Source organism: Ammospiza nelsoni, chromosome 7 (assembly GCF_027579445.1).
Source record: "Ammospiza nelsoni isolate bAmmNel1 chromosome 7, bAmmNel1.pri, whole genome shotgun sequence".
In the NCBI taxonomy this organism is placed as follows: Eukaryota; Metazoa; Chordata; class Aves; order Passeriformes; family Passerellidae; genus Ammospiza; species Ammospiza nelsoni.
Window position 1 is genome coordinate 18,073,907 of NC_080639.1, and position 25,420 is coordinate 18,099,326.

Genomic DNA, 25,420 nt, shown 5'->3' on the forward strand with positions numbered 1-25,420 from the left:
TGTGCATCTCACATACCACAGCATTTGTAGATTCTCGGTCTCTTTAATGGGTAGTTCTAATCATGCTGGTTATCATGTGCAACCACCATGAGTGCCCTCATGACTGGATGGTATGAGATATAGTAATAGTGGTTATTTAATCTCTGTAGCAGATGTCAGAGGCCCTCAGCCTTCTGAAACACTGCTATCAGAAATAAAGGGCATGAGTGTTTCATCACTTCTTTTGAGGGACTGTAGCTGTGGTGCCACCATGGCCAACAGGCAAGAGAGGGTTGCTGGTTTCTGTGAGTAAGATTCATTTGTGCCCTTTTGCCCTCAAAAGAGCCACATTGGGGATGGTGCACACTTCTGTAGGTCCTCACTGTCCTGTTGTGCAGGGCACTGATCGTTCTTCCTGTTTAAAGGGAATCTCAAAGAGGAATGGGGGGCGAATCCCCAGAAGAGAGCTGAACAAAAGCTAAGAAAATGAATTTCAATGGTGTGGAGGATATTCCCCCTCAAAACCACATAAAATCATAAAAATTGAATTCTAGACATAAGGAACTCTTAGCCAGCACTTTTAGACACCATGGATACTTATTATCATGTCCACATTGTAGGGGTTTTGATAATCTACGATGTAGCATAGATATAGTCACAGAGACTTTACCTACCTGCATTTATCATTCTGGAAAGATCATGTCTATTAATCACAGATAAGAGCACAGCCTATTGTGTCCCTGACAATTAGAGCTCTCTGCCAGCAGAGCAGGCACAAATGCTAAGATGAACGAAATGTAAGGTCTCTTTAGAGGGTTTGGTTGTTTGGGGTTTTTTTCATAAAGTCTTGTACATGCTATAAGTTGAGTCTTGAATTTCTGAGGTTTTCTGTAAGTGAAACTTCAGCAGGGAAGGGAGGGAAAATACCTGTTTCTAGCTGCTACAAAAACATGCTGCAATATTCAGTAGGGTTGGATGGTTGCTTTGTCTTTGTGAGCTGTGCTAGAGAGAGCTCACAAAACACAGGTTTGAATATACAGGAGCCAACATGGCACCCCAGCATTGAGCACATGCAATTCCTCGCTTTTGGAGGTGAGGGAAATGACTTGAAGGAGAGCAAGAACCTTTGTGGGGGTAAAAAAAACAATGTTGGTAAAATGTTAGTAGAAAGGAGAAACTGTAGCCAAAAAAAAAAAAAAATCAAAAGGAGCAAATAAATGGATCAACAGATGGTAGACGTGATCCCTGGTTCTGCAGATCACAGTATGAACTGTTTGAGTGCATTGGCCACTTCCCAGGCAGGTCTCACCTGTTTTGAGTCTGTGACTCGTCCGGTAGGCTGGACCAACCCTGCCTATTCTTTTTTATCCATGTTTTGAACTGCAGAACAAAGCTAAGAAACTTTTCCTGACAAAGGAGCCATTGAAACTCTCCCTTGAAAATGTCTCAATTTGACCAAGAAGCATGAAAATTATCTAATCAGAAAATCCCCAATGACGGAAAACAATCTACCCATTTATGCCTGAGCAAGATCAAAACTTTCAGCATTTGGTTGTGCATTTTTCCATTTCTATTCCACTTTGTCTAGATAAATAATAGTACAAAACAGTATTTTTACTGGGGTTTTTTTGCCAGAATTTCTTCACGTGGCTTTGCTAACTTCCCAAGTATTAAGCCAGTTCTAAAAACTAACAGATTTTTTCTGAAGTTCAATTTCTTTATTCCTTCCATTGGATTCTTGTACACTCTTGAGGGTGAATCTATGATCTTCATCTGTCAAGCATCTAGTACATAAGGCTATACAGCACTGATGCAGGAACTTGGAAAACTGCTCTTGTTTTTTGTGGTTCCCAGAACAAGGGGTCCAAGTCACAAGTGTGTTTTTCAGGCAGCTGATGGTACCTGCTGGGAGCAGGCACCTGGGAAGCCTGAGGCAGCTTTGGGATACTCAGGGCTGTCAGAGTCATCCCCTTCAGTGTCCTTTCTGTGGGAGGATGAGGGAGAAGCTGGGATCAGAAAATCCAAGCACATCTGGGTTTTACCTGCAGGAGGCTCTGAGATGGCTGGAGCAGGCAGTCCCACCGCTGGGTGCACACTCCAGACATACCCTGGCTTTCCTCTCTCAGATATGGCCTAAGGGGCTGCTGTGGTACAAATGATAATTTATGATGGTAGCACATACATCTGTAGGAATAACATGTTCATGATAATTAATATATGCTTTCAGGGTGATTCAGCAGCCATAAAGAGCACTTTAATTTGCTTCTTAATTTCCCCAAAGAAGTCACCTGCTATATGAGAAATCCAAAGCAGTGTTCTTCAAGCCCTAGCAAGATACACATTCCTGCAAACAAGACAAAAATTGCTCCTGTTTTTTTCCTTATAAAATGATTTGTAATTTATTTCTGTCAACATTCTGAACTCTGAGTGAGCTTGCTGCTGGAAGACCAGAGACAGAGAGCACATTTTAAGACTATTTGATTTTTTGAGTTTTACGAGTTTGAAGAGAAATAACATTTACTCTTGGTTGCTATATATTTCCCCTATATTTATTTTCAAATCAGCTGGGTTTTCTGTAGAAAAAAGAACTCTCATTTTCTTGGCCTTTTAAAGAAGGATTTATTTATATTTTAATTCAGGAAGGCTGCCATTTGGAGAGAGTGGAAGGTCTAGGAGGAGGCTGCAGCATATGTCATTGAGGCAGTTGTGTATTTGTAGCAGTTGTTCAGGAACCAGAAGTATGAGCCTTGGCTTGCTTGGCATGAGAAAAGCCATGGGCATTCTGGGTCCTAATACAAGTTCTTCTGAAAGAGAAGAACTTGCATTACCCTTGCACATACTGCTTTCCCAGCTGAAAATTCATCCTCTGCTCCTGCACCTGCTCTCACTGCTACACACCTTTGGAGTGAACCCACTGCAAGTGCCGTGGCGTGGGGGTGCTGTGGCAGGAGGGACAGACATGTTCCTATTTAGCTAAAATGGTAGCAGCAGCATTTTTACAGCAATGTAGGCATTAGTTTTCTTCAGTAAAGATGTATGTTTTGCTCTGCATTTTTAATTAACCCTTGTATATCAGATTTTTATCTGACCAACAAAATCCTGTGATCCCATCTGCCAGATCCTGACCACTCCCAATATCCCATTAGGACTTCTGATACTAGAAGCTTCTGATATTCATGAACATGATGGGTGTTATAAGATAATGGTAATTTTTTTCATTGTTATGTAGAATAAGATGGGTCATTTAAAACTGTTGGCTTTGGGATCAAATTTCTCCCTTCTGACCATGCAGGAAACATAAAAGGCAAACTGACAAGTTGATGTCAGCTGAAGCTTAGATATCATTTACAAGCTCTATTTGGGTTTTTTTGGCATTATTTTTTTAATTTAGATAAATTAACCTTAAATTCATACAAGCAACTGAACTGAACCCTAAATAATTCAGAGCCTTGGAAATGTTCTTGGGAAGAAAATAATTTCTCTACAACTGAGAAATGCTTTCAGAAATGTCAAGAAAGAAATGTCTGAAAAAGCAAGTAAATGAAAATTTGTTGGAAGACATAAATGTGATTCACAGGTGCTTTCTGTGACTGGGAGCATTTGGAGCATTGGAAACTAAGCCTAGGTCTCTGTCATTGAGATGAACTGATGTCACCTCAGCCGACCTGAAACCTGTTTGCCTCTCATGTCTGTTAGGAGGGCTGTGCAAAGTGAGTTGTCAGTGTGGATGCAGACTTTAGTCAAAAAGGGATTCTCATACACAGGACATCCTGCATTGTTTTACACAGGGATTTAGGAACCAATGTGGCTTAAGCTGAGTTACATTGTGGGGACACAAAAAGGGAAGTCAGCTAATCAAAAGGTTTTGAAACTACTCTAGAGATAAGGTAGATTTGTGTCTGAAAAAGTGTATTAACATTTTTATTAAAATATTCTTTCACTGTCATTGTGTTCGGGGACATGTTCACTAGCACAGGCAGAAATGCAACTAAAAACATCTGAAAATGCAGCACTCAGATATCTGGGAACTGCATCAACAGGCCACTCACTTCACACAGGCCACCGAGGAGACAGCAAATGCTAATGAACTCGAGCCTTGGCTGAGGTGATGTAGTAGCATAGGTCATTGAGTTGAATGAGTAGATTTACTCAAAAGCATTGATAATGTGTGATTAGAAGACATAAGCATGGCTAAAAATACAAATTGAAGTCACACATGAGGAATCAACAGATAATTTGCACCCTGAAATATGAAACTCTTAACACCCCACCACGTGCTTTTAAATTGCTGTGCTGGAGAGAGATGCTCCAGTATTGACCTCACACAGTCAGCAGCCAGAACTAAAAGCATCATACTAACCCAGTGCCTTTGCTTGCACTTAGCCCAGAGTGACATCATGGTGTTAAATCTCTTGTACAGGCAGAACTGAGATGCTGAGTGTGACAGAGACATCTCCCAAAGAGGAATTTCAGAATTCTGTTCTGCAGCCGTGACACTGACAACGTTCAGAGTTGGTAAGTGCTGTAAAGGCCACGTGCCATGGAAATAAAGGAAAGACCATCAGCCAGAAGTAACTGATTTGTGTCCAAGTTGTAGGATCTCCTGCCGCACAACATAGGCACAGGAATAAATTCCTGGGTAGCCAGTGATACTGGCTACATTTTTGTTGAACAGATACACCTTTAGAAACCATCTGGAGCTCCACTGCACTGTGCCCTGTCAGTTCTTCCTCCTTCTGAAACTTTCTTATCTTCAGCCTTTTGTTGTTCTTCGTTGTCCTACACTTCTCCCAGATTTTACTGGGGAAAACGTGGCATTTCTGCTCATCCAGCTTAAGTTTCTCCTCCTTCCTGAAAAGCAGAAGGAAAGAAGGAACAGAGTATTAGAAAAGCCTCAGTCTTGTTTTGATCTCAGTAAGAGTTTCACATAAGTTATAATAGCAGTCCCAAGCATCGAAAGTGTTATCTATGAAACTGTTCCTATAAACAACATTTTGTAAATGTTATGTAAATGAACTGATCTGCAATACCTAAACTTTTCATTCTTTTCATGGCAGAGGAAAGAAAATATTATAAATATGTAAAATAAGGCACTAGTACATTAACATAAATAACGAATAAATTGTAAAGCTTCATAGAAAACAGCTAACTGCTAATGGAATAATGCACATTTGTTGATTTTTGGAGCAGACACTGGCCATATATAATGCACCAAAGCAAGTGCTAAGAGTATCAGCACATAACAGTATTATTTAAACTACTTTTATGGGAGAGATTAAATAGTCATTAAAGCAGCCTATGCTGAGTCACTGGCTCCATTTTCTATTTTCTATTTTCTGTTTTTCGTTTGCATACAAGACACTATCACAGGTTTTGGAGTTTTCATTATTACTTATGGATATAAAGCAATTACCTTCATGGCAGTTGACCATTAAATTATCAGTAATGAAAACTGCCCTTCCAAAAGGACCAGCCCAAAGATCAGAAGATTCAGATTCAGTAATTCCACTTGGTCATCCTGCCTCACTTAAGCTTGCCAGACAACCTCAGGAAAGGATTGTCATGTGGTCAGTCATTCCATTTCTTGGCTGCTTTGACCAACTGACACTACAATGGGCCAAAGGTGGTGTTGACTCCTGGCCCACAAGAACTGACCTAAACCCATTAACCATTGCATGTAGAACACAAAATACAGTGACGAGATAAATGATAATTACTGTTGGTCACCCTGGTCTGGCATAGATTTGAATGAAGGAGTAAAGAACATAGACAAAGGTACATGAAGATCAAAGCTCCTGCAGAGGTGGTTATTTTTAAAAGTATGAATTTGTATGTAAAGATCTTGATTCAAGTATTTTCCCCTGCATGTTTCTGCAGCTCATGGGGTTACTCACATTCTTAAAACTAAACTGAAATGGAAGCCAAAAGTTTCTTAAAAGTTACATAAGCCTTCCTCCATTCAGCATTAGGGACACCAGGAACAAAAAGTAACCAATTTTCTGAGGAGGAAGCTATAAAATCCCATACATCCAGCCAGGGCATGGGTAAAGCCAAGTGCCATACCTGTGCTCTGGTATATGCTGCAGATTTGTAAATTCGGCCCTTCCTCTTGTTTGGGAATGAAAATGCTTTAGAGCCAACTTAAAGGGATGAATTGCAGATTGAAAGTCCTTGGGTTGTTGATGCTCTTTATGCCAGATAAAACAAATAGCAGAGCTCAATAGAATGGAAATCTCCATAGTCTGCCATATACTGAATTTGTTTATGGTTCACTTGGCACAATTTTTTTCCCCTTGGACAATAAATGGACTTTTAAGCTGAAAGTTAATTTTTACTTTAAGAAAGCTCTGGCTGTAAAAAATGGACAAATTAACAGCAATGAGCACTTTCACACAGGAGAAAATGATTCATTAACTGTTCTTTCGCCATTGTAGAAGAGTCCATTTTTGGCTAGTCCTCAGAGAGTCCAAGGATGTTATAATACAAACAACGTTTAGAAAAACTTCATTGCAAAGAGAAAATTCCAGACTTCAATTTTCTTCTTGAGAGAGTTCAGTAGTTGCTTTATTCTGTGTGTGCGTGTGCGTGTGTGTGTGTATGTTTATATACAGAATTAGATTCTAGCAAAGGGAAAGTGCATTTATGCAAAAAGCAATTCATCAACCACTTCTGTGCTCAGAATTCACTGAGGTAATTTAGATACTTTAATGGCAAGGTAGTTTAGGTAAGGTATGCAATAAATGTTTCCCCCAACCCCTTCAAACAGTTAGAGTAATGGAAAATGTGCACTCTAAATGAATCTTTTCAGTAAAGTAATTCTTGTTTTAATTATTTATCAGTTAGAAAATATTAAATATAATGACATAGCAAACTTCTCTGGAATCTCTTTTCATGATGAGGGAGCAATCTCACATTAGCTGGAGTTTTATGCAAGCTCTAACGAAAAGGGTAACATAATGCAGTGTGCTGCACTGATCTGTTTCTCGTAATATTAAATGTGCAGCAAGCACCTACCACAATGAGGAGACCCTTTGGATCTACTTGCAACATTTTCACTATGGCCTTGACCTTAGTGATGTCAGGCATATATTATATCTCCACTATAATTTATTATTGACATCATGGATTAAATTTGTTGTTTCAGCTAATGCAACAGAGCAAGCAAGGTAGATTGTGAAACAAAGCCAGCTGCTGAAATACGAGGGTTGTCAAGTATAAATTTACAAAAGATATTCAGACAGAGCACAGAAGACAAAAATAAATGGACAGGGAAGCTGTTTTTGACAGACTGCAAAGGGCTAGAGACTTAAACTTGAGCATTGTAAATCCAAATGTCACAAAACACTGCTACAGAATGTGAGACATGTCTATTTCTCAGGAATATAAATGGTGATATGAGACAAAACTTTCAAGATGCCGTGCATTTTTGCAAAGTCTATCACTATCTCCTGATAAGAAACTTAGTGATCTTTTCCTCTTAGCCTTAAAAGAAGGAAATTCATCATTTAAATTCAGTGACCAACATAACAACTGTATTTGGGACAGGTAGTTTATAAAAATAGCAAAAAAAACCCAGCTTGTTATAGTTTTTTGGATTTCTAGAAAAATAGGAGTTTTGGATTCCTAGAAAAATATAAACTGACTGATAGGTTTGTTCTCTTGGTGAAATTTAGCCAATCATATATAAATAATTCTTATTTGGGCATTCATATGGATAGATGGTAGTTTTTGGCTGTTATGTGTCCATGAAAGAACAGCCCTATATAAAAATAAAATCTTTTTTTATTTTTTAGATGTTATGTCAGTCACATAACTCAGGGTGGGTTCTCTTGTAAAGGCTTTTCTGTGATTCCCAGAATGGTGTACTGCCTGTCCACCTGAGAAAGGACTCAGTAAAGAGAGACACCCACGGAGCGAGATGGGCAGCAGTGCTCAGGCAGGCCTGCAGCTGAGGCTGGGGAGTATCCTGCAACAGCCTCAGCTTCCAAATTCTTGTATCATGAAGCCAGTAACTGAGGCTGAAAAAAGGGGCACAGCATGTTGGCCAAAGGCTCCACCTTGGAGACTTTCATCTCCATGTTTGACTCAGCAACAAGCATGCTCTTTCTTACTTCTTTGCAGTTGAGGGAATAAATCTAACCTGAGGAAATTAAACTCTGACTCCATGACCTAAATAAGTTGTCAGCACAGATTTAAGAGAAACATACCATAGTCACAGGACCATCAATGAAGCAACTGTGGGCTCTACCAAAATATAAACAGAGGGCACTGTTTTGGGATAAACGCAGAGATGGGAATGATACCTTTTTGTGTGACATCTGGAATGTCTCCAAAACAGCTGCATTTTGTGGAATCCTTTCCCCCAGTGCAAATCCATTCATGGCCTGAGTGATGGGGTGGCTACCTCTAGCAACCGAAGAGCAGAGGAAGTAAAATAATGGCTAGTAAGAGCAGGGTTTGTTTTGAGGGAGTTAATTGTTTCTTGTTGGGTTTTTCACTACTCAGAAGGCCTAATCTTAAATAAAAATTGGGATGGGTTAAAGCAAGGTTTTTGACACACGACTAAAGGCAGTGTTAAGACAAATGGTCTATAGCTTTCTCCTATTGTGTCAAAGATGCTGTGGAAGATGATCAATGTAGGCCAGGCCCAGAGGGATTCCACGCTCCACTCACTGCAAACACCTCTCTGGAGCAGCTCGGATACACTGTGCTGCAATAGGTAAGAGCAACAGCATGCCACATGAGCTTAGCATTAATTTTGATTCATTTTGCAGGTCAAGCATGAAATGCCTCTTGTAGTGCTCTCTGGTGCTAAACGATTTACACCAGTTTAGAATTTTCCAATCTTAGCATCAATTATTTGTGACAATTTCAGATAGCTATCTAATTTTGGCAATGCAGTATTCATACCTAGGACTTCATTCCCTGTATATTGATTTCCTCTAAGCTTTGCTTTTTTGGGAAAATCTTTTGCACTGATACACCTGGTTAGCAGATGTGGCTTGGCTATTATATGTAACGCAATTAATCTGGAGGGCTGGCGTCACAGGACTTTCCGCGATGCTGTGGCAGCATTACTGTGATTCATTAGTGTCACTTCCTCAGCAAGTTGTAATTGGCAGTGCATATTGTTTCTGTAAAAAATCAGTCACTGTGGTGGTAGGAAAAAGAATGGCATATTTTCTTTTCTGAGGAAAACAAAGGTTATCCTTGTTTACACATCTAGCATGAATGTAAAATGAACAAGCTCCATCCTTAATTTGCCTCTTCTACCTCCCTGCAAATCCTAGGTGTTAGAGGATGGCGTTGAGATGCATTCACCAGACAAAAAGTGTTTCCTATTATTAATGGCTGGAGGAGCCCTCTGTGTAATCAAAGGGCACAGCTGCAGTGATATACGGCCAGTGACAAACGGAGAGATCTTTCCTTCTCACTGCTACAAGCTTGCCAGCTTGCAGCCAGCAACTTCCAGCGCTGCATATCTGCAAGATAAATAGCACGAGATATGAATATACGCAGTGCTTACAGTCTTGAAAAGTATTGTTATATCCCCCACATACAATCATTCTAAATATGACTTGAGTGCATTTTTCACAATTTCAGAGCTATTCTTGCTGTTTGGAAATAGATACAGCTTCTGAGCAGAGATTTAAAACCCTCTAACAATGCTGCTTTCGGAGGTCTGGTTTGGAAGCGGATGTTGTACAGCTGATGGTGTCAGCAAAGGAGCTTTCATGAGATTCATAGCTCTCTTTTGCAGTGACAGGCAGCACTGAGCTTTTCAGTGAAAGGAATCAGCTAAAGAATATACAATATATCTTTTTTAATTTTCTGATGTGCCTATGACAAAGCAATCTAAGGAAAGAACTCATTCTCTTCAATATGTGTGTATTTCAGAAAAAAACAGCCATTTCTTTTGCAGTTGTTTTTAGTCATGTTTTAGTCCTTTTGTTTTTACAAAAAAAGATAATTCTGTGTAGCACTGTTTCTAAGCTAAGGATATATCTGAACTGAAACAAACTTTAAAGCTAAATAGGGAGTAATTGCCAGCGAAAAGCAAACAGAGGTTCTTGGTAAATAAAAGATTATGTGCCCTTTAGCCTGGTTTGCTGTTGGTGTAAGTGGGTCCAGATTTCCACAAACATGAAACCAAAGGTGTCAGTGGGCAAGGCCAGCCTTGCACGGAGGCAGTGTCAGGAGGGTGTCCTCACGCACATGCAGGCACACAGGCACACACGGAGGAAGTTGGTGCCGCTCTGTGACCTTTCCATGAACTTTCTAGGAGATGCAAAGATCAGTCAAGAAGCCAAAGGTCAGTATTCATGCTGGTCACAAGCAAAAATCAGTTTTAACCAGACACTGGAAAAGTGTTTCTGCCCCTTGAGTTATCTCAGCAAAATACTAATAATTGCATTTTGTATAGAGAAAAATTGACTCAGTCGGTGTTTAATGTCTCAGCATGTCTCAGTGTTGCTGCACTCATTTGACAACTTGTTAGAAGCTATGTTCACTTTTGTCCTGTAATATATCTGTGCAGGGGAAAGATGGAGTTAAATAATATGAAGGAAGTGGCACAATGTGAGAAAAATCTGGTAATTCAGAGTGAACAGTGCCATTGCTAGTGTTCGTGAGACACAAAAGTATGAGCTGAAGAAAGGAAATTACATGTTGATTGCCTAGGAAGAAAAACATTGAGTTAAAAGCAAGGCAACAGTAAAGGAAGTCTGCAATTTCAGTCGTAATTGACTTGTCCAGCCTCTCACACAGTACTTGGTATCAGATTATACCACAGTGGTATCTTTGTTTAAATCAGAGTTTAAAAAAAAAAAATCAGAATGAAATATACAAGTAATATAATCCTACTTTCAGCAGGTCAGAAGTGAAAACAAATGTGGTGATTTTGCTTCTGCTGTAGCCTGAGGTGGACATTTGCCCATGTGACAGCATACAAGATACATTTTAGCACAAAACTCCCATTGACTGCAACGGGACTGTGATCGAACCCACACACAGCAAATGCTGTATCCCAGAAGAAGCACAAACCTCTACCATATGACTGTCTTTACTACAGCAGGCTGGGAGGATTTTGTTCTAAGAAATGAGTTATTAGGAACATTATTTTGTTTCCCCTTGCCTCTGCTTTTCTCGCTGACACAGTCTAATAAATTAATAGTAAAGTTCCACTTAGGAAAAATGATGAGTGAAGCTCAAGAGATGAAGCTACAGAGATGTGAAATTTTGGTTATGGATAGGAAAAGGATACCTTGAGTTTTTAACAGTGTACTTTAATAACAGCAAGTGGTTAATGAATACATTTTTATCTAACATACTATGAAATCTCTCAATATATTCTTCAACTCAGAAAGTTTTCCAAGTACAACAAAGTAAAGGGAAAAGAACATACAATATTTTTCCCATAACATAAAATATTTTTCCCATATTGGCTTATTGGTGACTACAGTTATTTCACATGCTTATTCTTTTTTAGAGTCATCTGAATTACTTTTACCACTTCCTCACATCTTTTAACTTCTAAAGCAAATTATTTCACTAATGGTCGCTCACTCTGGGGCTAGTTTTACTGTGCTTTCTTTTGTAAAAAACAAAACAAACAAAAAAGCCAAATCAGACAAAAACCAAAACAAAACAGCTGGGTTTGTTGTCCAGTTTTTGAACTAGAATATGAGTGAGAATGTCTCTGCGCAACCCAAAACTGCAGCGTTTCCTGCCCTGTCACTGAGAACTGAAGTGCTTTTCAGAGCAGGGTCAGGAGCTGTCAGGAGCACTGAGGGTGCTTTGTGCCTGCCCCTGCAGTGGAAAGGCAGCTCCCTGCAGCTGGGAGCTCCCACCTGGACCAGAGCTGGGCTGAAGATTCCAGCTTCTTCATGAAAGGGTCTGGGGACTCTGGGCTCAGTGGTAATTCTAGATGAGGCTTGCATTGGGATAGTAAAGTAAGGCATAAATTAAACAAGTTCATGGCAGGCAGTATTTAATATAATAATACAGGGAGGACTTAGAGCCAGGGCTACTCTTTTGTCTCCATTACAGAGGAGAATAATGGAAAATGTGATCTTTTAATCTCTCTGCAAATATTTAACTCCTTTTAAAGTCCTTCTGATGATTGCATTTACTTCATGCTTGTGCCAGGTCTTCTGTGTGTGGGAGTGCTCGTAGATCCTGAAGTGACTGTGGAGCGTCTTCTCGTTCCTTCAGCCAGCAGAGAAATATTACCAGGCAGCAAATAAATGGTGCTGGCCAACTTCTACTTGGGTATGAAAGCATCTTGCCAGGGAACACTCTGATCCACATACACTGACTTCTTTTAAAAGCTGGAAGAGTCTGAGAGGACTATAAAAGAAGCTAAAGTCATGCTAATGTTTTTCAATGGTCCACATGATGACTAATAGACATTCAACTATTAAGATGAAAAGAGGCATCATCCCAGTCTTGAAAGCTTAACATTGGAGACAATCAGTACATAATTAAATGACAGCAGCAGAACATTCATCTTGGCACATTTTCAGGGAAGTTAAGTCTTGCAGACAAGCATGGTCTTATTTTTATTTATTAAATAGCAAGTTCGGGTGATAAAAACCCCAAGAAAGCCACACAGTCACATTGAATGGACTAAACCAAACAAAGATATATTGAGAAACTGAAAACTAGAAGTCACCATGCTCTGTTGAGCTCTCAAGGGCCTCGTTCCTCTCCTGCTCTACAGCTGGTGGTAACAGCAAGGCAGGGGCAGGAACACACCACCCATACAGGAACAGGGCCAGTCCAGTGAGAGTAACCAGAGTCAGCCAAATCCTCACATCCCAGACAAGTCCACAGAGCCAAGGCTGGTCAGGGGTCCAGCAAGAAGTCAGGTCAGCAAGGCCACCTGGCTTGGCACAGTAGGAGGCAGGCACAGACACACCTAAAATGTAACTTCAGCAAGGACCAAGGGCAGAAGCCTGACCTTAAATGCAGCTCGGGAGGCACTGGGCAAAAGCCTCACAACAAGGCTTCTCCAGATCTTTCTCATGCAGCTCTTTCTCACAGCCTGGCTGCTTTCATAGCAGCTCGATCCAGGGCTCCACAGCTGCATGGCATCAGAGGGTGCAGACATGGTGAAAGCCATGGTGGGGCTGAGGAGAAGAACCTGCAGAGCAGCTCAGGGCTCCAGCTGGGATCTGGGAATCATGGCAGCTAAACAAAGGAACACAGACTTTTCATACAATATACAGAGGAGGATGTGAAGGCAAGAAAATACCCAGCCTTAACTGGATTTCAGAAGGGGTTACCTTACCTGAATATAGCATTTGTGAAAATGCTTGTGGGAATATTGGGTTGGTTCTTGAAGTACATTATGAAACTAAAAAAAAAAAAGGTTTAAAAAACCCCCAACATTCAAAGAAAAAAAGAGTCAGGAAAACATGCCTTAATCTGTTGAGGTTATCCAAGAAGGAGTTAAAAAGTGACTTAATCAAAGTCTGCAGGTATCTACATAAGGAAGAGATTTCTGATAACAAATAGCTATTTAGTCTAACAGAAAAAGGCACAATAAGATCCAATGGTTGGAAGCTGTTGTACTTTCTCTAGCATGGGTCATTAATCATTGGAACAACCTACCACAGGATGTGGTAGATCATTTGAAGTCTTTAAATCAGGACTGCATCTTTACAAAAGAAATTCCTTCTCTCAAACAGAAAATCTGCATCTGATGCAGAAACTGAATTGTGCAAAGATTGAGGTGAAAGTCTTTAAAGTATATTAAATTAAAAAAAAAAAAAAAAAGCTCAGTGGAAAAAAATTTATGGAAAAGAAGCAGAGAAAGGAAAGGAAAAAGGTTTTCTTTCTAAAATATATGTCTTCTGTCCTTTAAACACAGTATGAAAAAGACATGCTTTTTCCTTGAAGTTCATCTGGTGGCATTCTGACTGCACATGGTGATGGGCTCACCAGTTGTTATTTATGAAGCATGGATTCTTGGGCATGGTTAAAAAATACCAGTTGGCCATCTTTCAGTTAAATCCCATTCCTTTGAGGTCAGTTTAATCATGCCTGAAAGATATCTGTAAAACAGAAGCACTTTGAGTTTCCTACAGAGAAGAAAGGAAGATACCAGCCTGCAGGAGAGAATGTGACTCATGTCAAAAAGAGCAAACAGGGTGCAATTCCAGGGCTGTACTTTTGAGTTCAGAACACCAAAGTTTATAGTCAGAGCTCCCATGAGGAGGGACAGGATTATATGAGGATATTTGCTACTTCTTATAGTTAATAGCTCTAAACATTCATACAATTCTAGTGCTCTGCTTTGATAGAAACTTCTTTGTGGTGGGAGCTGCAAACAGAAAAGGGCAGGGAGCAGACAATCCATGCACAGGAAGAGAGCTGCAGCCCTAAGCCTCCAGCAGCCTGCACAGAAAACTTGAGCTGGTCTTCCTGAGTTGCTGCCATGACAAAAAAAGGACTGGTTTACCGCCTGCTTTGACCATGCATGAAGTCTTTCTCTGAAACTTTCTTTATGATTTTAGCCTCTGATATGCAAACAGCTGTTGGATAGAAGTGTGTGTTCCAAGTTCACTGGGCTTTTCATGATCAGAGAATAATAGTAAAGAGCTGGATGCAGAGATTATGCTAGCTTTGCTCCACCTGTCCTTTGGGATCCAGTAGTTCTGTCCCTAACTCTTCTGTGACCAAAGCATATTTAACACATGTAGCATGGCTGAGACAGGCATAAGGAAATGAAAATGCATAGGACATACCTGCTAATTGATGGTCTGCATGCCAAGGCACACAGCTGCGTGTGTGTGCGTGCTCTGGGAGCGTGCATGCCACATGTGCACCCCATCCCCCACTGCAGCAGGACAGATTCCCAGTTAAAACACAGACCTCTCTGGAGTAAGTGGTCCCTGCCTCTACTGTTCCTGGAAAACCTGCTGCAGTACAAATATCAGTTTCAAACATTCAGTACAGTTCCTACTGTCAAATTTTAAATTCATTAGCCATTTCGCATACTTTGCCATTTACACTGTTGGATCACTTCTTCTCTTTCCATAAGCTTATAAAAACAAACAATTAGTTAAGACAATTTCTATGGCTTTTCTCCCCACACAAGTAATTCTTAGCCTTGCTTTTTCTGAAGCCTGCTGTTGGGCTGAGCAGCATTTTTCCCCCCTGGGGTGTGTGTCTCACCAGTGATGGTCGCCAGATGAGGCTGTTTCAGGCTGACACAAAGTGCCATCTCCAGAGGCTGAACAGCTCTGAATTACCCCACAAGTGCTGCTGGCTGGAGGAGCCAGGGGGAAGGCAAGAGGCTCAGCTGCTGTTCAGCATGTCACAGCCCCAATCTGTCAGTCAGCACAGCCCAGATCCCACACAGAAACCTCCATGGGCTTTGGATCAAGCCTTAAGCATTATAGTACTTTGGGACTGTGTGTGCATGTGTGTGGTTTCTGGGTGTATGTTTTAATTTTGTTTTGTTCTGGAAATACCAAGTATGTCCTTTGAGACCATTAGAAATGAAGTTTATATAGACATGGTAAAAGACCACTGTAGGCAAGGATAATAAAATATTAAATCATTATGAGAGACATAACGACTGGTTTAAAATAGGAAGTGCTGAGTTTTCCAAGTTCAGCAAGTATGATTATTTTTCTCTTTCATTTTCGGAGCACCTGTGATTATACAGAACTAATAATTTGAGAACTGAAACAAATTTGGTTTGTTTATGAGCAGGCAATATAAACTCATCTATCAGACTCATCAGGATGTGAGCCAAATCATAAATTACCATCTTACTGTTGGCTTTTAGAGAACAGTGACACTTCCTCCATGTGAAAATACGCCCCTTATTTTTGAATCAGGAAAGCTAAGAGCTTTGCTTCTGGCAAGGACAACTCTAAAAGGAATCATTCCTAATGCAATCTGCCCTTGAAATAAAGCTTCCTCTCATCTGCATTCCCCGTGTCATCTGATATGGGCTTCAAATATAAAATTTTCATTGTTTTTCTATGACATTGTCAGGATGGGAAGAAATATTAGCAACATGATTCCTAACAGAATCTGCATGAAGTCGTCACACATTTGACTTCCTGCTAGACATAAATCCATTATCCTGCAAACTGTGTTGCTCACATGACATTCCTAGTAAGCAGCTGCAGTTGATAAGAGCTATTCTGCATAATTTGCTTTGAAGTATCTTTTAAGATAGAATTAACCAGATGATGTATTCTTTTTTTTCTTTCCCTCTTTGTCTCTCTTGGTGGTGATGGTGTTGTCATCATCATCATGGTCCTGTTCCTGCAGAAATGTTTGTGGACTGCAGATACCCACATGGTATCTGTATACCTTGTGAGCAGTTTCTCTGTATCTTACACTAAATGTGTTTAAACCTAAATGTCTGGACTGCCAGAAATAACATACAGAAATCTGGAACTGCTAAAATCAGAAAATAAAAAGTCATTGTAGTTAGCCAGTATGACAGTGCTTGAAAATACATCTGATTTACCAAGAAATGAATGTTCTGTCTTTCCATCACCTTGCTTTCAAGTCCAAGTATGTATTGTTTTTCAAACACTGGCATTATCTGTAAAAAAGAGATTAGTTTATATTTGTATTCAGTGACAAAATCCCTGTCTCTAAGACACTGAATAGTTTTGTAGCTTCTTCCAAGGCATAGTTTTGCTGTGTGGAGAATCACATCTTTGCCCACTTGTTTTCTGCATCGCTTGCCATACACAATGCAAAGGAAGTAACTGTGAAAATGCAAATGAATATTCTCATGTAAGTGGTGCTAATATGATTGCATGCTATACATCTGAGTGGCTCAGAAAAGTAATGGGCACCATTCTGAACTGTGGAAACATGAGCCATGGTGAAAAAGTTGGAATTCACATTTATTGCTTCTTTCTTCTCATCTTGAATAAAAGAATGAAACATTTAAAGGACACAAGTTTAAGTATCTTAATTTCATCAGCTTCGGCTTGGCTTTTTGCTCTTCTATGTTCAAATGAAGCACCTCATCAAAATTACATTACAATTATAAATTAAATCAAGGTCCACTTTTTATTAACTTTTGCTTTTTATCCTCCCTCTATTTAAATGCATTGGCTCTGAAGTCTCCTGGCTGCAGACGCTGAGTGTTTAGAGGCAATACTGCAGACTTTTATGTTTTATGGATTCTACCAGAACAATATAACATGATACTGACAATCATAAACAGATACTAAGTTGTTTCAGTTTGGAAACAATTGCAGCCATATAACCCTTGGTGGGCTCTTTTATATGAACTTTTATTTTTCTCCGTACAATGGCTAACATGGGAACTATCCCCCCTCCAATAGAGCAGCTTGTATTTGCTCAGGAAATGGTTAAGTTACAGCTGGTCACCCCTGTTACTTCATGGAAATGCTTTGATTTGTCTTCCATACTAAAACAGTTAGAGTCATTTGTTTTACTAACAACTCCCCTCAGAGCAGAACCTCAATACCATCTTAAAGCAAAATTAACTTCACACATGACTTTGTCAAGAAGCTTATTTCCATCTCAGGAGAGTTCAAATTTCATGAAATCTGGGCACAGTGTAGTTAGGAGGACAGACTTTGGAAATGTCATTTCCTTCTTTGTGCTGCCCATACTGGCCACTCACCCAAGGATTTTTCAGGGGATATAAAGGCTTTCTTAAGAGTATAAAAATGCCTGTACTTGACCAGGTTACCCAGCTTGGCCATTGCCAAGAGGGCACTGGGCAAAATATTAATTGTATCTCAAACCTGCACTCTGACTTGTTCAAAGGTAACCTCAAGGATGTGTCTACAGCAGCTACACTAAAATAACTTTATTTTGAAAGCTTCTGATAATTCGTAAAATATTTGGCATATCTAAGAGTAGGGAATTTTCCTGGACTGGCTCATCACTTTCAAAAAGGGAAAAATATAGCTGCAGCCTCCCAAACCAACTGACAAGGCAGCTTAAAGATACCAACAGTAGATGGACAGCAAACATGGGCTCTGTATGTACCTTGCTCCACCCTTCTCTGAGGAGTCATATGAATATGAAGCTTTTTAATGTTAAATTTAAGTCCTGTAAGGGGAAAAAAAAAGGAAACAAAAAAAATATTGTAGTTTAATGGTGCTAATTCTAGTTTGTCTAGCACATTCAGATCATTTGAGAACACCTTCTGGACTTGAAACAGAAAAAATGAAAGATTTCTCTTTGTTAGAATTTCAAAGCAGTTCGCATTCACCACAAGCCGCCTGCAAACAGTAAAGCTCAGAATACCAGCCCGTATCAAGTCATTAACCTTTTAGGACTCAATCAAAGCAGTGTTGTGTGACATTAATGAATGCTTTAATGTGGTATATAAAAGCTAACAAACATGGAAACTGGCAATGATTCATCAAATTTAATATTCCATCAAACATTTAATTTTGAAGACTGACACTTTTTTAAAATAATGCAATAGACTACAAGTTCAGAAGAGTGCCTTTAATGAGACCCATTCCCCACTTTTTAGGACCTTTCCAAATTGCATTTAGATGCCCAACAAAAGCAAGAAATGTGCATAAAAAACTGAAACAGTTATGCAACCTTCTAAATAACATCTGAACATATTTTATGGAATCTGTTGAGAAGAGTGAAGGAAGTTGTCCTTATAAATACACTTGCAGTTTAGGTCGCACATTGTCTGCAGTCATTGCTAGGAGGCAAAAGCCCTGTTGTAAAACAGCTGGGCTTCTTGGCTTGGGGCAAAGGCAAATTCCACAGCCAGAAACCTAATTAGACACTTTTGGAATTCACAGCACCCTTTCACGCTATGACCTTTTCCTTTCTCTGCCTTCCCCTTGCTTCTCTACAGCTCACCCCCATATGTCCTCCTCCCCCCTGTCCCCACATGAACATCTGATCCTCTCCTTACTAAATATGTTGCTCTTTATTGCATAAATACTGTCTACTGGCCAAATTCAATCCTGCTGGTAATAAGACCAACTTGGAAGTCAACAAGTTTTATGTCATGGATAAATTTGCCCCTGTGATACATTTAACTTGTAAGAGACTCTGTTTACCCAATCTCCTAAAATTTTTTGAAAATATGGACTGCAGGGAACTGATTTCAAAGAAACAGCTTTATCTGTCCAGGAAAATTTCAAAGTAACCAAAGAATTCTCATGTTGCCCTGGAAAGAAAAGCAAAATAGTCTGACTAAAACCCATCAAGACATGGTCTAAGCCTGTCCCATTGCCAGGGCACCCACCTGAATGCAGAAAGCCCAGGTTCAAATTCCTGGAGGGACTTGAACCTGGGTCTCCCACATATGACAGGTAGATATGCCAGCTCCTGGTCCCACACTGGCTTCTTTCAGGACTGAAATAGCAATTCTGTTCTGAACCTGGCTTTTTCCCTGAAAGATTTTGCATACTCACAAAACAATTTTCATATTGACAGATAGGTATTTTTCAATGAACAGTGCCTCATCACAAATTTGCCAACCTCCTATACTCTCCAAAAAACACATTCACAACTTTTCTAAAAGACTAGCACACTTTAATTTAAATGTTATTTGTGTCAAGGGGAAATAATATCCAAAACCACATAGATATAAGAATCTAGATGTCTTATAAAATAAATGTACAACTGATAGAAATGACAGGCTATTAAATGTCACTGAAGATGTATAATTTACAGTGAGACTATTATATATCCTTTTCTTAAATTGTTTTTATAACATAAGAGGCAGTTCTTATCCAAACTCATTTCCAGCCAAAGAGCATGTTCCCTCACACAGATTTTTCACTCAAGTAAAAACTGCAGGATTCATCCATTAAAAAAAAAAAAAAAAAAGTATGATAAATAGGATATTTTAACTGAATTGGGTAATAGAGAACTGCTGTGCCACTCCTGAGAAATGTCTATAATTCACTTATGCCTTCTGGTATTTGTATAGCATGTTGACTCATGAATCACAGAGTAGCTATCATAAAAAAAACAATGTCTCCTTGACAAAAAATACATTTAACTCAGCTGAGATTTGCAGTTAAGATTCATGCCTGCATTTTTAAAATCACAAATACCATTACATTACACTTGGGGACCTGTTTTTGTAGACCTGGGCACTTTGGTGGTACATTTCCTGTTCCAAATCCCAGAAAGCACTAACAAGTTGCTTCTTGCCATGTTCCTGGCAGCATTATTCTCACTTTGCACATGGTAAAACTGAGGCAGAGGAGCTCAGTAAGGAGGTCAGGGGAGAGGCAAAGTTCAAAGCTCAAGGCGGAGGGCAGAAGCAAATGCTGCTTTGGGCAGCTGGTGCCCCATGCTTCCCATGGTAGCCAGCTCCAACAACAGGTATCTCTGCAACTACCCACCAGCAGTACCTTTCCTCTAGCTGCCCTTTTGCAGAAGCAAGTGGACTTTTAAAATTTTTTTATTTTTAAGGAAATGTATTTTTTTCTCCAGCCGAAAGCATTCTGATACAGTTTTGGCCCATGAGGTAAAGAAACAGACAGGTTCATGCAGATTTTTATTAAATATGTAGAGCGTTGGGATAGGAGCAGGTGAGAGGTGCCTACCAGGGGATGTCAGTAGGCTTTTGTCACATCTGAAATGGTGAGAAACAGTACTTGTCACAATCATTGGCAATGAGAAAGGGAAGAAAATACCTACAGAGTGTGCAGAGAAAATGGCCAGATTTGGGTTTTCCTCCAAGGAAAAAGTGTGCATTTCTCAAGGCCTATGAGAGTAAATATCAGTTGGCATTTGCAGGGTGTCACAGGTGCCAGGTGAGAGGAGAGCCTGCAGAATAAAGTCTCAATATCAACAGAGAAAGAAACAAAAACCAGAGGGCTCTTTGTGACTTCAAACCCACAGAATATTGCCTCTACCATGGCAACTGGGGATGCACAGTCCTGAGCCAGGCACGTTGGGCTGACTTCCAGTTCACCCCAGCCTCGTCTCTTCAGCCAGGACTGGAGGGGTGAAGCATCTTGCTCAGCCTGCGCCCTAAAATGATCTCTTATTTCATCTTCCCCAACAAGCATGAATCTACAACATGCTATTGCTTTTTTTGCTTGAGATTCAGTATCTCAATCACTGAAAAATACCATTCATTATCATTTGCAACTATCATTTTAATAATAAACTAAACCTCAAAACAACACTAAGTGTGCATGATTGCTAAGTGGTCAGCATCATCCAAGTCCCCTGGAAAAACTAATTAGTATGTTACTATATATCTGCATACCTGGGAGATAAATGTTGTTCACATCCCCTTCCCTGAGGACAGAATGGAGATGGTTCAGTAAAACACTCTTCTTCTTAATATGCAGGGTTTGTTGTAGGAGCAGCTCAATTCATATTTCCACCAGTTTGATGGTAAGGGAGCAGCAGTAGCAATATTAATCTGCAGTAACCTGTCAGTGAACTCTACAGCTAATATGATGTAGTTATGATTTTACCATCAATCAGAACTGAACAGGCCCTGGACAATCCTTACAGCACTGCCTCAAAAAATCTAATTGTGCAAAAGCTTCATCAGTTTCCAACATTTCTTTTTTATCTGTCACAGACTTTTGGCCTACTACACAACCTTTTATTATTGGTCTTATTGCATTAGCTTGTAGGACAAAAAAGAAAAGGCTAAATCTAAGAGTTCCCCTGCATTCCATCATTTGTTACCATGTAGGATCCTATTTGACAGTTCCATATTATTTTAGATTTAGATAAATATTCTTAGGACATATGGTATTGCATGAACTTTTGAACCACTGATTGCCAACATATAAAAAAGGCTAGCAATATTTTTACCTCTGCATTTGCATGTTCAAATGTATAAGAAATAGATAACAAAAAATAGATAATAAATGGGAGAATTAAGCTGTAACCCGGATTGGATTAGACAAAATGTAAACCCAGACTTTGTTTTTTCTTTTAATTAATTGTATTCGTAGAGCAGCAGAATAGTTAAAAATGAATTATTAACAGCAAATATGAACTTCTACAGGATTTAGAGTTCTACTAGTAATTAAGATAACCGTTCATTATTCTTTTCAGGCATTTTTAGTACAACCATTTATTATGTAGTTTTGTAGCTTAAATTAGATGTGAATGTGTGTGTGTGTGTGTGTAAATATCATAAAAGAAACACAGACAGGCATTCTCAGCCAGAAGCTTTCCTTCAAACAGTGGCCATAAGAGATTACAACGTGCAGTGAGAGACATTACAACCACACTATTTCTGGTGAGTTTACTATGCGAGAAGTTCTGGTGTAACTTTTGTGATTTTAAACATATAAACCCATCAAGGAAGATGAACTATTAACATTATCTGTTTAGTCATTTTAATCTTTTGCATCTTAAATGTAATCAGGCTTTTCAGAACTTAAATTGCTAATCAGCATGTTGGATAAATGTTTCCATTTTAAAATGTGCACATTTAGACATAACAGCTGGCTGTAAAGAATATATTTATATTTGTGATTTAATGTATCACAAACTTTATATTTTATTTCATTTAGCTTTACCGAGAAACTGAGAAAATTTTTGCTAGCATGATCTGTTTTGACAGCAGTTTTACAGCAGCAGAAAAGCATGGAGTAATAAATGAGGTGTGCATACAATGCATTATGTAGTGTTTAAAGCAAGCATGTCTTTTTAACAAAGCAGATTTTTTTTACACAATTTCAAGTGATTTCATCCATTTCTAACATGAGATTAATTCATGCGAAGCAATACAGATTGTGCATAAACAGAACACAGCACTCTTCTCCACTACAATAGCTGTTCATTAATTTTGCAAACTGTGCTCAAAACTGAGGGGAAATATTGTTTTTGGAAGAATTCTAACTTCAAAGAAATATTTTTGATGATACGAACATCAAATGAATAGCTGAGTTTAAGCCTTCAATCAATCATAACGTAAAGTAATTGTAATCTAATAAAAATAGCCATACAAAATAAGGAAATGGCAGTTGCATCCTGTTAAAAACATGCAGGAATGCAACTTTGGAACTACTGAGAGAACCGAGGCTGTAGAAAGACAAAAACAGGATGTTAAATTCTTACGACAATTGGAAGCAACTGATTTTTTAAGCACCCGCCACCACCCGTGACCATTTGTTCAGCAGCCTCTAGGGGGTTCTGTGCGACTGCAGAAGCCTGCAATTTCATGAGAGCACCTAAGAACAGGTTAGCAGAGATACAGGCATTTACACCGATGTTAAAATGTCCAGCTGCATTGTCACTGCTGCCAATTTGACTGCTACACTAGTGCCAGTGTTCTCTAAAGTGAAAATCACAAAGTTCTTGAGAACGTCAGCCCATTAAAGAATGTGTACTTGTCATCATGGCAATAATAAAAACATTTGTTATAATTAATATAATTACATTAAACTGCATGTAGTCATTACTTAGGCAAGCATATTTAAATACTAACCACAAATTTATTCACTTTCCTTTATGTTTTTAACAATTATTAACTCCTCGTTTTAGAAGACAGTCAGTAAGAAATACTAGTTTTCCTTCATATTTCATATTCCTGGTTTTGCAAGAGGCTGGAACTTTACCACCACATACTAATTCTCCTCTGTACTTTAAGAGTCAACTACAAGATGTTATAGGATTCCTGCTATTAAAAAAATCAGTAGACCATTAATAACAGAATGGAAAAAAAAAAAGTTAGCGTGGTACAATGTGTCATGCCTGGCCAACCACAAATATAGCAATAGAATTATAAGCTCAGTTGGTTAGAGAACAATAAAGCCACATAAAAGTTCAAAGATTAATAACAGTGTAATTACAAAAAAAACCTCAAGCCATTCTTTAATGAATATTATAACAAAAATGACATTTGGGGATTTCAGAATCTATTAGTCTGGATTTTTCGAACATGAGAATGTGTAGTCAGAAATCCTGATTTTCTCTAGAAAAGATCATTAAAGAAAAGGCTGAATATTACCAGAGCCTGCTAAATTATTCTGATTTGCTATGATACCTGCAAAGCAGTTCAGACATTGCAACAAATTAGTCCTCTTAGTCATAGCTGTCACAAGAGGGTGATTCTTACCTCACACTTGTGGGGAAATTCATAGAATGAGCTATACAAATAGTTGCCATATTAAGGATTTTCTTAACCTTTATTATTCACATGGCCTCACTGTTACATAAAAGGTAAATAAATGAAAGTTCTAGCTGGCACAGGTTTAACTACAAATTATAAAAGACCTCTTTCTGGTCAGTAAGTCAAAGTCAAACCTGGGCATTCTATAGAACAGGGCTGGATGAGTCCAGGAATCAATGCCTGGCTTTGCTGGCCTCATGGTTCATAGCTAGAGGAATGCTTCTTCTGGGCATGGTCCTTCTTGTGATGGACTGCCAGGCAGGGATGTCATGCCCTCTTGCACCCAAAACACCTTGGTCATCCTACATCTTTGGAAATGAAAATTTAAAGGCGGCTTCTCCAAACTGGAATTTAATACCTGCAGTTTAAGCTGTCTGTGGGACTTAGGGCGAGATTTGTCCTGGTCACAAGCCACAGTCACACACAGCCCCCACCACAAGTATGCTGTGACTGGTTCAGAGGTTTGGTGGTTCCTGTGGCATGGCAAACCTCCCAGGCAACCTCCTGAAAACACAGCCCCACCTTCCTGTGGATTTATGGCATGGAAATTGAAATAAGATTAGTAAAACCAAAGTGCTGGGCTATAAAAAGGATTGCAAAATATACAGTGCAATTTGATATTGCCCAGCTCACGAGAGCCTTTTACACTTCAGCCAGAACACCAGTTACAGTGGGGTCACTGTACCTGCACACAGCTTCTTTTGCAGTATACTGGCACTGCAATGCAAGTTTGAGTGAATAACAGTTATGAGTAAGCAGAGAAGTAGAATATTAAAAATTGCCAGGTTAGACTGGCGAGAACACTGGCACATAACAGGTGCAATTTTTTTCTCATTTTAGAAATATTTTTTAAGATATATATATGTTCAAAACAGTTAAGCCCAAGCTTTTCTTAGACTTCCTACTACTTGATGTACAATACAACAAGTGCTGCCTGTTTCATGTCCCAAAACAGAAGCTTATCTAGTGAAAGCAAGAGAGCTGTCTTAGCTTCTGCTAACAAGTCCAGGATATTCAGAGCTCTCCAAAAGGATTATTGAGAATTCATTTTTTCCAAAATGTCATTGAGGGATGGGTAACATGCATGCATGAGACCATGGGCCATCTCAGAGACAACCCAGGGAAGAGGCAGACAACATGAATAACAAATGTCTATTACTTTGTGGTCAGTCATAGGAGACCTCATTCAAAGCACAGTCAGGTTAATAACATTTTGAATGTTTACTCCAAATTAATTTGTCTCAGATTCTGTATAACCACAAACAAGTCAAGAAAGGCTTCCTTGTGTTAAAAAAATATGAGCTATCAAAATTCACAAAATTGAAAATAAAATGTGACAGG

General features: G+C 39.2%; 1 long non-coding RNA gene across 1 annotated transcript in view; it reads left to right on the plus strand.

The window, feature by feature from the left end:
- Nucleotides 1-25,420, plus strand: part of LOC132075712 (uncharacterized) — a 49,760-nt gene that overhangs the window by 12,944 nt on the left and 11,396 nt on the right. Inside the window, exon 2 of the long non-coding RNA XR_009418810.1 lies at nt 4,400-4,494. This is a non-coding gene — a long non-coding RNA (uncharacterized LOC132075712). The remainder of the gene's footprint in view (nt 1-4,399; nt 4,495-25,420) is intronic.